This window comes from Coregonus clupeaformis, chromosome 19 (assembly GCF_020615455.1).
Source record: "Coregonus clupeaformis isolate EN_2021a chromosome 19, ASM2061545v1, whole genome shotgun sequence".
NCBI lineage: Eukaryota > Metazoa > Chordata > Actinopteri > Salmoniformes > Salmonidae > Coregonus > Coregonus clupeaformis.
In genome coordinates, this window is record NC_059210.1 from 56,907,539 (window position 1) to 56,923,275 (window position 15,737).

The window sequence follows — 15,737 nt, forward strand, 5'->3', positions numbered from 1 at the left end:
CACACTGCTCAATTTCCCTCCAACTTCCATCGAGCAACCTCATTGGCCAAGCACAGAAATTAAGTCACCCCATCTTTCCCAGCCTATCAGTAACCTAATTGCTCATTCAATTTGCACAAAGTTTGTCTGAATCTTTTTATGGTCTTCCAATGGAGATGGCCTAGGCTTACTACTCAATCTGAATAAGCATAGGCTTTACGCCTACTACGCTACAACCCCCCCCCCCCAAAAAAAAAAAAGTTTAAATACAAATATTGACAAAGTAGTTTATTTAGCCTTTGTCTTGCTTAAATAATCTTTCTTCAGATAAAATTGAGCAATCTTGCCTTTCCTGAAACTATATGGGGCGGGCTGTAGGCATATTCATCACCAGCCGATAGCCTAGGCCACACTCGTGTAGATGGCCTACGCATTTCTGCAACACTAACCAAGTCTCCATCCAACCATTTCATGTGGCTGAATTACCTACCTGACACATGAACAAAGTCATGATCGGGCTGAGCTGATGGAAACAGGAAATGCTGGTACAATTTTATAAATACGAAAGGCAATTTGTTCGTTCGACATGGTGGGATCTTTTGTGTCTGTAAAATGTAATTATGCAAGAAATGGCCAATGAAATGCCTTCATGCGCTAATGTTTATATAATAACCATCATATCGAAGTTAATTTGGGGTCACGCGACATGTGTGGTCCTCCCACTATGACTCGGGAAAGCATGCAGTTTTAGGCTACAGATGAAATAAGTTATGATGAACTTCACAGGGTGGTGAATGTGCAAGGTGATGAGCTTGATGCTTATTATGGATATCGCTCTTATCCATAATTTCATAATGTAGTTAGCCTGCCCGCACTGTATCTGCGAGCTGTTGTCTAAAGCGCACGTGCCAAGACCACTTTTGCCATATAACGCTATTTAACAGTTGTAAAATAATAAAAAAGTGGTCAGATGACGCAGATGCTAAGCTACAGGACTGTTTTGCTAGCACAGACTGGATCATGTTCCGGGATTCTTCAGACAGCATTGAGGAGTACACCACATCAGTCACTGGCTTCATCAATAAGTGCATCGATGATATCGTCCCCACAGTGACCGTACGTACATACCCCAACCAGAAGCCATGGATTACAGGAAACATCCGCACTGAGCTAAAGGGTAGAGCTGCCGCTTTCAAGGAACGGGACTCTAACCCGGACGCTTATAAGAAATCCCGCTATGACCTCCGACGAACCATCAAACAGGCAAAGAGTCAATACAGGTCTAAGATTGAATCATACTACACTGGCTCTGACGCTCGTCGGATGTGGCAGGGCTTGAAAACTATTACAGACTACAAAGGGAAGCACAGCCGCGAGCTGCCCAGTGACACAAGCCTACCAGACGAGCTAAACCACTTCTATGCTCGCTTCGAGGCAAGCAACACTGAAGCATGCATGAGAGCACCAGCTGTTCCGGATGACTATGTGATCACGCTCTCTCCGTAGCCGATGTGAGTAAGACTTTTAAGCAGGTCAACATTCACAAGGCCGCAGGGCCAGACGGATTACCAGGACGTGTACTCCGAGCATGTGCTGACCAACTGGCAAGTGTCTTCACTGACATTTTCAACATGTCCCTGACTGAGTCTGTAATACCAACATGTTTCAAGCAGACCACCGTGCCCAAGGACTCTAAGATAACCTGCCTAAATGACTACCGACCCGTAGCACTGACGTCTGTAGCCATGAAGTGCTTTGAAAGGCTGGTCATGGCTCACATCAACAGCATTATCTCAGAAACCCTAGACCCACTCCAATTTGCATACCGCCCCAACAGATCCACAGATGATGCAATCTCTATCGCACTCCACACTGCCCTTTCCCACCTGGACAAGAGGAACACCTACGTGAGAATGCTATTCATTGACTACAGCTCAGCATTCAACACCATAGTGCCCTCTAAGCTCATCACTAAGCTAAGGATCCTGGGAATAAACACCTCCCTCTGCAACTGGATCCTGGACTTCCTGACGGGCCGCCCCCAGGTGGTAAGGGTAGGTAACAACACATCTGCCACACTGATCCTCAACACGGGGGCCCCTCAGGGGTGCGTGCTCAGTCCCCTCCTGTACTCTCTGTTCACCCATGACTGCATGGCCAGGCACGACTCCAACACCATCATTAAGTTTGCCGACGACACAACAGTGGTAGGCCTGATCACCGACAACGATGAGACAGCCTATAGGGAGGAGGTCAGAGATCTGGCCGTGTGGTGCCAGGACAACAACCTCTCCCTCAACGTGACCAAGACAAAGGAGATGATTGTGGACTACAGGAAAAAAATAGGACTGAGCACGCCCCCATTCTCATCGACGGGGCTGTAGTGGAACAGGTTGAGAGCTTCAAGTTCCTTGGTGTCCACATCACCAACGAACTATCATGGTCCAAACACACCAAGACAGTCGTGAAGAGGGCACGACAAAGCCTATTCCCCCTCAGGAGACTAAAAAGATTTGGCATGGGTCCTCAGATCCTCAAAAAATTCTATAGCTGCACCATCGAGAGCATCCTGACTGGTTGCATCACTGCCTGGTATGGCAACTGCTTGGCCTCCGACCGCAAGGCACTACAGAGGGTAGTGCGTACGGCCCAGTACATCACTGGGGCAAAGCTTCCTGCCATCCAGGACCTCTATACCAGGCGGTGTCAGAGGAAGGCCCTCAAAATTGTCAAAGACTCCAGCCACCCTAGTCATAGACTGTTCTCTCTGCTACCGCACGGCAAGCGGTACCGGAGTGCCAAGTCTAGGTCCAAAAGACTTCTCAACAGCTTCTACCCCCAAGCCATAAGACTCCTGAACAGCTAATCATGGCTACCCGGACTATTTGCAATGCCCCCCCACCCCATCCTTTTACGCTGCTGCTACTCTGTTAAGTATTTATGCATAGTCACTTTAACTCTACCCACATGTACATATTACCTCAACTACCTCAACTAGCCGGTGCCCCCCGCACATTGACTCTGCAACGGTACCCCCCTGTATATATAGCCTCCCTACTGTCACTTTATTTTACTTCTGCTCTTTTTTTTCTCAACACTTTTTTTGTTGTTGTTTTATTCTTACTTTTTTTGTTTAAAATAAATGCACTGTTGGTTAAGGGCTGTAAGTAAGCATTTCACTGTAATGTCTGCACCTGTTGTATTCGGCGCATGTGACCAATACAATTTGATTTGATTTGATTTGATTTGTGACAAAACCATCAGTAGAGTTGAAAATGCGATGGAAACCCATTTAACTTGTATTTTTCATACGGAACATGGAAATTTAACCGCAAAAGTAATTTTTATGTGCACTACACCATCACGCACAGACTTTTATCCGCAATAAATCCGATTGATTTAAATGCATTTCTGGTGGGAAATGCAACAAAAAAAATGTTATAATATTCGCATGAAAATCTGACGCAAATTGGATGGAAACCTCGCTAGTGATAAAGTTTATTGCGCACAAATGGCATCTCATTTCAAATGTTAAAGTGGGAAAAACTATTTTTGAATTGTGCTAGATAATAAAAAGAAATGTTTATCGGCGTGTGTTCGCGTTGCTTATGTAGAGACGTCATTCCACAGATTTTACAGCTCTACCATATTTGCACGTGCTGTTCAAAACTGATCTCTAGATCCGTGCTTGACTAGCCGCCCTTCAAGGAAGTCATGTGAGCGGGGAAGTATGGCAACATGAGCAAGCCTGTGTTAGGACGAATCGCTACATATTGTCAATAGCTATCGTCGCGACGAGAACAATAACGTTCCACGCGCAGTCGTAACAGGTTATGGCAATTTTCAAAATCAAAGATAGCTTTGAAATATAATTCTGCGTCGAAGCCTGCTATTCTTAGTTTGGGTATCGCCGGGTTATAGGGTGAATTTAACTAGCAAGAACACTTTCATCACCCAAACCAGTGTACCCCTGCTCGCTAAGAACACTGGCTACAACAGGCAACATTGTATCGTTGTGTATTCAATTGTGTTCTAATTGGAGGAAGAGTAACTGCGCTTCATTTGAACGAAAGCAGAATATGTAGGAAACGTCTGCGTGTTATCATCATGATTTTTTTATTATTATTTTTTTATTTCACCTTTATTTAACGAGGTAAGCCAGTTGAGAACAAGTTCTCATTTACAACTGCGACCTGGCCAAGATAAAGCAAAGCAGTGCGATAAAAACAACAACAACAACAACAACAACAACAACAGTTACATATGGAATAAACAAAACGTACAGTCAATAACACAATAGAAAATCTATATACAGTGTGTGCAAATGTAGTAAGTTATGGAGGTAAGGCAATAAATAGGCCATAGTACAAAATAATTATAATTTAGTATTAACACTGGAGTCATAGATGTGCAGAAGATGATGTGCAAATAGATATACTGGGGTGCAAATTAGCAAAATAAATAACAATGTAAATAACAATATGTGGGGATGAGGTAGTTGGGTGGGCTAATTACAGATGGGCTGTGTACAGGTACAGTGATCGGTAAGCTGCTCTGACAACTGATGCTTAAAGTTAGTGAGGGAGATAAGTGTCTCCAGCTTCAGAGATTTTTGCAGATCATTCCAGTCATTTGCAGCAGAGAACTGGAAGGAATGGTGGCCAAAGGAGGTGTTGGCGTTGGGGATGACCAGTGAGATATACCTGCTGGAACGCATACTAGGGGTGGGTGTTGCTATGGTGACCAATGATCTAAGATAAGGTGGGGATTTGCCTAGAAGTGATTTATAGGTGACCTGGAGTCAGTGGGTTTGGCGACGAATATGTAGTGAGGGCCAGCCAACGAGAGCGTACAGGTCACAATGGTGGGTAGTATATGGGGCTTTGGTGACAAAACAAATGGCACTGTGATAGACTACATCCAATTTGCTGAGTGGAGTGTTGGAAGCTATTTTGTAAGTTACATCGCCGAAGTCAAGGACTGGTAGGATAGTCAGTTTTACAAGGGCATGTTTAGCAGCATGAGTGAAGGAGGCTTTGTTTGCGAAATAGGAAGCCGATTCTAGATTTAACTTTGGATTTGAGATGCTTAATGTGAGTCTGGAAAGAGAGTTTACGGACTAACCAGACACCTAGGTATTTGTAGTTGTCCACATATTCTAAGTCAGACCCGCCGAGAGTAGTGATTCTAGTTGGGTGGGCGGGTGCAAGCAGCGTTCGATTGAAGAGCATGCATTTAGTTTTACTAGCGTTTAAGAGCAGTTGGAGGCCACGGAAGGAGTGTTGTATGGCATTGAAGCTCGTTTGGAGGTTTGTTAACACAGTGTCCAATGAAGGGCCAGATGTATACAAAATGGTGTCGTCTGCGTAGAGGTGGATCTGAGAGTCACCAGCAGCAAGAGCGACATCATTGATATACACAGAGAATAGAGTCGGCCCGATAATTGAACCCTGTGGCACCCCCATAGAGACTGCCAGAGGTCCAGACAACAGGCCCTCTGATTTGACACATTGAACTCTATCTGAGAAGTAGTTGGTGAACCAGGCGAGGCAGTTATTTGAGAAACCAAGGCTATTTAGTCTGCCAATAAGAATGCGGTGATTGACAGAGTCAAAAGCCTTGGCCAGGTCGATGAAGACGGCTGCACAGTACTGTCTTTTATCGATCGTGGTTATTATATCGTTAGGACCTTGAGCGTGGCTGAGGTGCACCCATGACCAGCTCGGAAACCAGATTGCATAGCGGAGAAGGTACGGTGGGATTCGAAATGGTCGGTGATCTGTTTGTTAACTTGGCTTTCAAATACTTTCGAAAGTCAGGGCAGGATGGATATAGGTCTGTAACAGTTTGGATCTAGAGTGTCACCCCCTTTGAAGAGGGGGATGACCACGGCAGCTTTCCAATTGTGGGGATCTAGATGTGATGCCTAGCTTAGAAAGAATGCATTAATGATTAAACATAATAGGTTTGTACTGTACTGATATAAATTGTTTAACATAACAAGCTGTGATTCATGTGAGGAATGTTAGGGAGTAGGGTGAGACAGACTTGTATTTCTCACAGACACATACACACTGCCTCTTTGTTAAACCGCGCTCAAGGACGTGTACTGCAAAAAGGTGCTGACTCTACAGGTTGTGATGATAACAACTTATGCCTGGCAACAGTGAAGCGCCAAGGGGCTGGGACCAGCCTGTGCGCCAACGATTGGCTGAGTAAGTCTAAACCACGCTCAGTCTCTACTCTGATTGGCCAGCAGGGAGCGGGAACTATCTCTGTCAGAGTATTTGAAGAAGAACTTAGAACAATGGATCAGTTCTCTGAGTGCCCTGCGTGGTATTTCAGTGGACCCGTATATACGAACATCGTATTTACCATTGAAGTGGTTTGCATTAATTAAAATACTAGTCTATTTTAGAAAACGTGTATTGACCTCTTTTGTTCCTAATACCAGATTTGAATTGACGCAACTTAACACAATCTCTGGGGATCTCAGACGATACGAAAGAGGGGTTGAACAGGCTAGTAATAGGGATTGCGGCAATTTCGGCGACTAATTTTAGAAAGAAAGGGTCCAGATTGTCTAGCCCAGCTGATTTGTAGGGGTCCAGATTTTGCAGCTCTTTCAGGACATCAGCTATCTGAATTTGGGTGAAGGAGAAGCGGGGGGGGGGCATGGGCAAGTTGCAGTGGAGGGTGCAGAGCTGGTGGCCGGGGTAGGAGTAGCCAGGTGGAAAGCATGGCCAGCCGTAGCAAAATGCTTATTGAAATTCTCGATTATCGTAGATTTATCGGTGGTGACAGTGTTTCCTAGCCTCAGTGCAGTGGGTAGCTGGGAGGAGGTGCTCTTATTCTCCATGGACTTTACAGTGTCCCAAAACTTTTTGGAGTTAGTGCTACAGGATGCACATTTCTGTTTGAAAAAGCTAGCCTTTGCTTTCCTAACTGCTTGTGTATATTGGTTCCTGACTTAAAAAGTTGCATATCGCGGGGGCTGTTCGATACTAATGCAGTACGCCACAGGATATTTTTGTGCTGGTCTAGGACAGTCAAGTCTGGGGTGAACCAGGGGCTATATCTGTTCTTAGTTCTGCATTTTTTGAATGGGGCATGCTTATTTAAGATGGAGAGGAAAGCACTTTTGAAGAACATCCAGGCATCCTCTACTGATGGAATGAGGTCAATATCCATCCAGGATACCCGGGCCAGGTCAATTAGGAAAGGTCTGCTCGCTAAAGTGTTTTAGGGAGCGTTTGACAGTGATGAGGGGTGGTCGTTTGACCGCGGACCCATTACGGACGCAGGCAATAAGGCAGTGATCGCTGAGATCCTGGTTGAAGACAGCGGAGGTGTATTTAGAGGGTAAATTTGTCAGGATGATATCTATGAGGGTGCCCATGTTTACGGATTTAGTGTTGTACCTGGTAGGTTCCTTGATGATTTGTGTGAGATTGAGGGCATCTAGTTTAGATTGTAGGGCGGCCGGGGTGTTAAGCATATCCCAGTTTAGGTCACCAAGCAGTACGAACTCTGAGGATAGATGGGGGGCAAGCAATTCACATATGGTGTCCAGCGCACAACTATGGGCTGAGGGGGGGCTGTAGCAAGCAGCTATATACAATTGAATAATACAGAGTTTGAGTCTTCCGATTTTAAATGATTGTATTAGTTATTTTCATTACTTAAGTGACCTGTATCGTTATTAAAATAGATTTAGGGCGAGTTTATGAAAAAACGTGCACCTGATTATTAACCAAGCTGTCAAGTTCCCATTTAACTAAATGAACACCTAGAAAGACTTCTCGCCATTGACTACAAACATTGTAAGAGCACTCAATGACAAGCTCTATGAGAAGAGGAAGGTTGCTGCTCTAGAGATTGAAAAGTGAGTCTTCTTCCTTGCTCATGATTCTGGTGAAAGTATTTTGTTTTGTGTTTGTAGACTTGGAGGTGACAGCCTTCTAAAACGTTGATGTATCTTTCCACCCAAGATTAGGCTGTTTGTCTTTCTGCAGTTTGTATGACTCAGCTGAGTAGGAAGTGTTTGTGAGCATCAATTCACACACATACTCCATAGAATTTCAAGTAAGAAACTGCATGGGTTTGGATGTAGGCGCTGCATATGCTGACTAATCTCCTGAGAAACCATGTGACAAACTGTCATCAAATGATCAATTGCTTTGGATTTTGAAAGTGGAGGCCTTAAACTTGAAAGTTAAATTAAAATGGGTAAATGTGCATTCTTTCAGGCACATGATACTGGTTTGTCCTTGTATTTTCATTCTTGTGACATGTAAGAGGCACCATGTGACATTGAAGTTAAAATGGGAAAGGATTATGGAACGTTAGATGGTCCTGCCACTGGCCCCTGATTGGGTTGTGTCGCTGCGTTGTATGATAAGATAATGGCTGGAGACACACAGAGTGTGTGCAGGATTTGTACGATTAAACTCATCAATGGCTTGATGATTAGGTCTAGTTGATCAGTGGAGGCAAATGTGTTTGGCTAAAACAATAGCCTGCACCATGTGTATCTCCAGGAACAGGATTGAAGACTACTCTGATTTTAGTGTGTCCATCTGTCTAGACATTTGTTTCTGTGTCTGTTGCCTTGATACACAGACTGGTGAGGGAGTTTGTGGCTCAGAACAACTCTGCCCAGATCAGACATGTTATCCAGATCCTGGCCTCAGAGTTTGCCCTGTCCCAGCACCCTCACAGCCACAAAGGAGGCCTCATCGGCCTGGCAGCATCTTCCATCGCCCTGGGCAAGGTAAAGGGATCTGGGCATCAATATTCCATACAGTCTGTAATAGTTCTGTAACACATTAGAGCACATTACACTGGGTTGTTTGAAGTTTGTAATCATTGAGTCTACTGGAAGTAAATGCTTTTAGAAGACTGCCTTTAAAATTATTTTATAAGTTGTGCTTGCATCCTTGGTGTGTTCGTGTGTGTGTTCAAGTGAGTGTGTTCATGTATGTGTGTTTTGCAGGACTCTGGCCTGTACCTGAAGGAGCTTATCGAGCCCGTACTCACCTGCTTTAATGACTCAGACAGCAGACTGCAGTACTATGCCTGTGAGGCGCTCTACAACATAGTGAAAGTGGCCACGGGAGCAGTGCTACCACACTTCAACGTGCTCTTCCATGGACTGAGCAAGGTAACCCGAGTGTGCAGCCTGTCACCAATCACAGGACTAACCTGTCCAGAGCCAATCATACATGTTAAACACAATGGTTAAACACAATGGTTACTCACAATCTATTTTAATGCACTGGTCATGTTTTAGGAAGTTCAATGACCGAAAGCTAAACAATGAATACACTGACACCACAATATTGCTTGCCTGTGGACATAGAAAGTGCTCAGATAATACTTTTATTTAGGATACCTCTGATATTGTGTGCTCTCTCCTCCAGCTTGCTGCAGATCCTGACCCCAGACTGTTGAAGGTGAGATTACAGTACAAACCATGTCAAGACATTTCCTGTAAGTTTAATGTCGGCTTAGATTGGACTTCGGCCAGTAACTAAAATGATGACACTTCTCTGCCTTCACAGGACATTTTGACTGAGAGTAACAAGTTTGACCTGATGGCGTTTGTTCCCCTGCTGCGTGAGAGAATCTACTCCAATAACTAGTATGCCCGTCAGTTCATAGGAGGGCGGTCCTGCCCTACTCCTCTTGCATCCTGACCGCTGCCCTGCCTGTCCTAAGATGACTGCAAAAAAAGTATCCACTAAGCATAGTGTGGGAGCATTATGATGTCTGGTGGGATATACAGTTGAAGTCGGAAGTTTACATACACTTAGGTTGGAGTCATTAAAACTGCTTTTTCAACCACTCCACAAATTTCTTGTTAACAAACTATCGTTTTGGCAAGTCTGTTAGGACATCTACTTTGTGCATGATACAAGTAATTTTTCAAACAATTGTTTACAGACAGATTATTTCACTTATAATTCACTGAATAACAATTCCAGTGGGTCAGAAGTTTACATACACTAAGTTGACTGTGCCTTTAAACAGCTTGAAACATTCCAGAAAATGATGTCATGGCTTTAGAAGCTTCTGATAGGCTAATTGACATCATTTGAGTCAATTGGAGGTGTACCTGTGGATGTATTTCAAGGCCTACCTTCAAACTCAGTACCTCTTTGCTTGACATCATGGGAAAATCAAAAGAAATCAGCCAAGACCTCAGAAAAACAATTGTAGACCTCCACAAGTCTGGTTCCTCCTTGGGAGCAATTTACAAACACCTGAAGGTACCACGTTCATCTGTACAAACAATAGTACGCAAGTATAAACACCATTGGACCACGCAGCCGTCATACCGCTCAGGAAGGAGACGTGTTCTGTCTCCTAAATTAAACAAAAATAGAACTGTTTGGCCATAATGACCATTGTTATGTTTGGAGGAAAAAGGGGAATGCTTGCAAGCCGAAGAACACCATCTCAGCCGTGAAGCACAGGGGTTACAGCATTATGCTGTGGGGGTGCTTTGCTGCAGGAGGGACTGGTGCACTTCACAAAATAGATGGCATCATGAGGAAGGAAAATTATGTGGATATATTGAAGCAACATCTCAAGACACCAGTCAGGAAGTTAAAGCTTGGTCACAAATGGATCTTCCAAATGGACAACGACCCCAACAATACTTCCAAAGTTGTGGCAAAATGGCTTAAGGACAACAAAGTCAAGGTATTGGAGTGGCCATCACAAAGCCCTGACCTCAATCCTATAGAACATTTGTGGGCAGAACTGAAAAAGCGTGTGTGAGCAAGGAGGCCTACAAACCTGACTCAGTTACACCAGCTCTGTCAGGAGGAATGGGCCAAAATTCACACAACTTATTGTGGGAAGCTTGTGGAAGGCTACCCGAAATGTTTGACCCAAGTTAAACAATTTAAAGGCAATGCTACCAAATACTAATTGAGTGTATGTAAACTTCTGACCCACTGGGAATGTGATGAAAGAAATAAAAGCTGAAATAAATCATTCTCTCTACTATTATTCTGACATTTCACATTCTTAAAATAAAGTGGTGATCCTAACTGACCTAAGACAGGGAATTCATACTAGGATTAAATGTCAGGAATTGTGAAAAATTGAGTTTAAATGTATTTGGCTAAGGTGTATGTAAACGTCCGACTTCAACTGTATCTACTAGCATAGAACAGTAACTATTAGGCCTATAACACAGATACTTGGAAATGGTTGTATATTTAACCAATATGGCCCGAGGGGGTTATGGTATATGGCCAATATACCACTGCTAAGGGCTGTTCTTATGCACGACGCAACGCAAAGGATTGGCCATATACCACAAACCCCAGAGCTGCCTTATTGCTATTATAAGCTGGTTACCAACGTAATTAGAGCAGTAAAAATAAATGTTTTGTCATACCTGTGGTATACGGTCTGATATACTGCGGCTGTCAGCCAATCAGCATTCAGGGCTCGAACCACCCGTTTTATACAGTGGGGGAAAAAAAGTATTTAGTCAGCCACCAATTGTGCAAGTTCTCCCACTTAAAAAGTTGAGAGAGGCCTGTAATTTTCATCATAGGTACACGTCAACTATGACAGACAAATTGAGGAAAAAAATCCAGAAAATTACATTGTAGGTTCTTTAATGAATTTATTTGCAAATTATGGTAGAAAATAAGTATTTGGTCACCTACAAACAAGCAAGATTTCTGGCTCTCACAGACCTGTAACAACTTCTTTAAGAGGCTCCTCTGTCCTCCACTCGTTACCTGTATTAATTGCACCTGTTTGAACTTGTTATCAGTATAAAAGACACCTGTCCACAACCTCAAACAGTCACACTCCAAACTCCACTATGGCCAAGACCAAAGAGCTGTCAAAGGACACCAGAAACAAAATTGTAGACCTGCACCAGGCTGGGAAGACTGAATCTGCAATAGGTAAGCAGCTTGGTTTGAAGAAATCAACTGTGGGAGCAATTATTAGGAAATGGAAGACATACAAGACCACTGATAATCTCCCTCGATCTGGGGCTCCACGCAAGATCTCACCCCGTGGGGTCAAAATGATCACAAGAACGGTGAGCAAAAATCCCAGAACCACACGGGGGGACCTAGTGAATGACCTGCAGAGAGATGGGACCAAAGTAACAAAGCCTACCATCAGTAACACACTACGCCGCCAGGGACTCAAATCCTGCAGTGCCAGACGTGTCCCCCTGCTTAAGCCAGTACATGTCCAGGCCTGTCTGAAGTTTGCTAGAGTGCATTTGGATGATCCAGAAGAGGATTGGGAGAATGTCATATGGTCAGATGAAACCAAAATAGAACTTTTTGGTAAAAACTCAACTCGTCGTGTTTGGAGTACAAAGAATGCTGAGTTGCATCCAAAGAACACCATACCTACTGTGAAGCATGGGGGTGGAAACATCATGCTTTGGGGCTGTTTTTCTGCAAAGGGACCAGGACGACTGATCCGTGTAAAGGAAAGAATGAATGGGGCCATGTATAGTGAGATTTTGAGTGAAAACCTCCTTCCATCAGCAAGGGCATTGAAGATGAAACGTGGCTGGGTCTTTCAGCATGACAATGATCCCAAACACACCGCCCGGGCAACGAAGGAGTGGCTTCGTAAGAAGCATTTCAAGGTCCTGGAGTGGCCTAGCCAGTCTCCAGATCTCAACCCCATAGAAAATCTTTGGAGGGAGTTGAAAGTCTGTGTTGCCCAGCGACAGCCCCAAAACATCACTGCTCTAGAGGAGATCTGCATGGAGGAATGGGCCAAAATACCAGCAACAGTGTGTGAAAACCTTGTGAAGACTTACAGAAAACGTTTGACCTGTGTCATTGCCAACAAAGAGTAAATAACAAAGTATTGAGAAACTTTTGTTATTGACCAAATACTTATTTTCCACCATAATTTGCAAATAAATTCATAAAAAATCCTACGATGTGATTTTCTGGAAAATAAAATCTCATTTTGTCTGTCATAGTTGACGTGTACCTATGATGAAAATTACAGGCCTCTCTCATCTTTTTAAGTGGGAGAACTTGCACAATTGGTGGCTGACTAAATACTTTTTTCCCCCACTGTAACTGTACTATAAGATGGGAAAATGTACTATAAGATAAGAATTTCACAAGAGCAAGTGCTCGCTTATGTAAAATCTGGCCAACAGATGGCGCAAGAGTTCTGTGTTTCTGGAGGTTTGTATCCTTCACTGATCCTGTACAGGCACCAAAGAGGCTGCAAGCGCCTGCAACCACAGCCTGATTAAGCTGGTGACCCCTGAAGATGATGATGAAGAAGAAGAAGAAGAAGATGGAAGCGGTAACAGCCCACCCAGAGAAGACAGCCCGCCAAAGACTGAGTGGGATACTAACGGTAAGTTAGCACTAGTGATGCATGGTTTAATTTGTTTTAATTTTTGTCCAAATTGGCCTGGATGACAAGGATGGTCCTTAATTCCAAGGTGAACAGGGAGGAGAATTTTATCAAGGCAATGTTATTCCCAAATCCTGTCATTGTTCACCGCAGCTCGCTGTGACTCAATTTTTGTTTAGGTCTTGGTTAAGTCAAAATGTTGGAACTTTTTCTATTCTGATTACCCTGCTCATCTTGTGAATTTTGTAGTCATTATTTTTTTACATTTTTCATTGTAAAATAATTTACTAAAATAAAATTGTCGAGGCCAGTCCTGACACTAATCAGCACCAATCCTGTTTTCTCCTGAAATGCTTGATGGTTCATGTCCACATACTCTCCAGAGGTAGCCATGGTCAGGCGTAGAAATTGTCTTATGGGTAAAATCAGGCGGGAAGTGAGCTGGCAACCGGAGGGTTGCTGGTATCGAATCCCATCGCCTGCTGTGAGTGAAGTGCTGAAAGATTTTGTTTTTTAGAAGTGATGTGCACAGGCATAAAAGTTGGTCAACCTACTAAAGTGAGACTTTATTATCGTGTTTCTTGGATATTTACATTGTTTTGTTAACAAGTTAGGTTGTTTTTCAATGTTTGAGTTTGCTACCACTGCTAGGGAAGAGAGGTTGTCAGCCTCAACAACTCGAGTGGCCCATTACCATGGTAACCTTAAAGGGGCAACTGACCATTTTTGTCAAATCTGTAATATTTTGGTTAAAAGACAGGTCACAAAATATTAATCGGGGTTAGTTTTCTATTTGGCCCACAGATCCACCACACATCAGCCACCCCCTTTGTCTGGGTTTTACCCTCTACTGGCCAAGTGCTGTTCATAGTTACATTCACAGCACAGTCCCCTGGTGGTAGCCTACCATAGTTAACACCCTTACCTGTTCCAGTAATGCAACTGTAATTACCTCCATAAGCCTGAACTCCCGCAGGTGCCTTTTGTGGGGGAACCTCAGGGAAAATCAAACTTAGGGCTTTGCACAGGGTGGTGTTTGGCAGTGAATGGTATAACTCTTCCAATATGCACTGCCATCCTTCCCCTTCTCCTAAGGCGAATGGGTGGGTTGCCAACCCAGGTCTTGCATGCCCACAGATAACACAATTCTGCCTGACCAGTGTCCTAGCCGTATACCTCATGTATGCCAACCACATATTTTCTTTCCCTTCATAGCCAGTTTCTGTCCCCAATTGGTCGCTGTCCGTTATATCCCTAACATTAATCACCTGAATGGGGTTTGGTACCTTAGTGGGTTGAAGCTGAGCTGGTCCTGGAGTGGTGATGTGGTTCAACTGGGTCTGTCTCTCCCCAGCTGCAGGTTTGGGTGTGACCGCGATGGTGAACATACCCATGGTGTCTGGTCCGGATCGTACTGCTGCTAAGGTGTACACACCTGCGTCTGTAAGTTTAATGTCTTGGATGGTTAGTAGGATTTCATCGCCTTTACATGCACCCCCTTTTGACCCCTGCACACCCCTTATCATTGAAAACCTAGCTGCTTTAGAAGCATCTCCTAATGCATATGGATAGCCTTTACGCCATTCCCAGAAGGTGCCAACATTTGTGATCATATAGTCCCAATATGGACACCACTTTCCCTCATACAGATAAGTACCTCTCTTTAACACATGGGGATACATTTTGTTACAGTTTCCCTTCTGGTTCCAATTGCAACCAGTGTCCCCAATTCCACTAGACCTATTCCTCCATGACCAGATCTTACATGGTTCTAGGGACATCACTTGAGATTACCCTTCCTGTAAGGTAATGACTATATTATGATACTGACTGGAAGTCACTGTTCGCCATAGGGCCAGCCCCACTACTAACCATAACATCCTCCCCTGGCATTCTGTGTCCTGTCATAAGCTCATGTGGAGTCAAGAGGGTATCAGACCCAGGTGAATTTCTCATTGACATTAGAGCAAGGGGTAGGGCATCTACCCATTTCAGTTTGGTGCCTGCCATGATTTTAGCAATTTTTCGTTTCAGAGTCTGGTTAGCGCGTTCAACAAGTCCCTGCGATTGGGGATGATACACTGACCCGAACTTGTGAGTGATCCCTAGGGCCTGTTCTACCTCTCTCAGGTGTTCATTCTTGAAATGGGTACCATTGTCGGAACGGATCATTCGCGTGACTCCAAACCTTGGAATGAGGTCTCGCATCAACCACTTAATCACGGCCTTTGCATCTTCTCTTGCTGTGGGGATGGCTTCCACCCATCTGGTGAATCTGTCCACCATTACCAACAGGTACCTTTTTCCTTCCACTCTGTTGTCCTGTCCCATGTCCGTGAAGTCTATGCAAACGTCTTGAAATGGTGCATCAGGTATTG

General features: G+C 44.1%; 1 long non-coding RNA gene across 1 annotated transcript; it reads right to left on the reverse strand.

The window, feature by feature from the left end:
* Positions 1 to 8,100: 8,100 nt before the first annotated feature.
* LOC123481390 lies at positions 8,101 to 14,881 on the reverse strand. The gene is made up of 3 exons (XR_006657081.1): positions 14,646 to 14,881; positions 9,374 to 9,425; positions 8,101 to 9,183 (listed from the first exon to the last, which is right to left on the reverse strand). It is a non-coding gene; the product is annotated as an uncharacterized LOC123481390 (long non-coding RNA).
* Between the last annotated feature and the right edge of the window lie 856 nt (positions 14,882 to 15,737).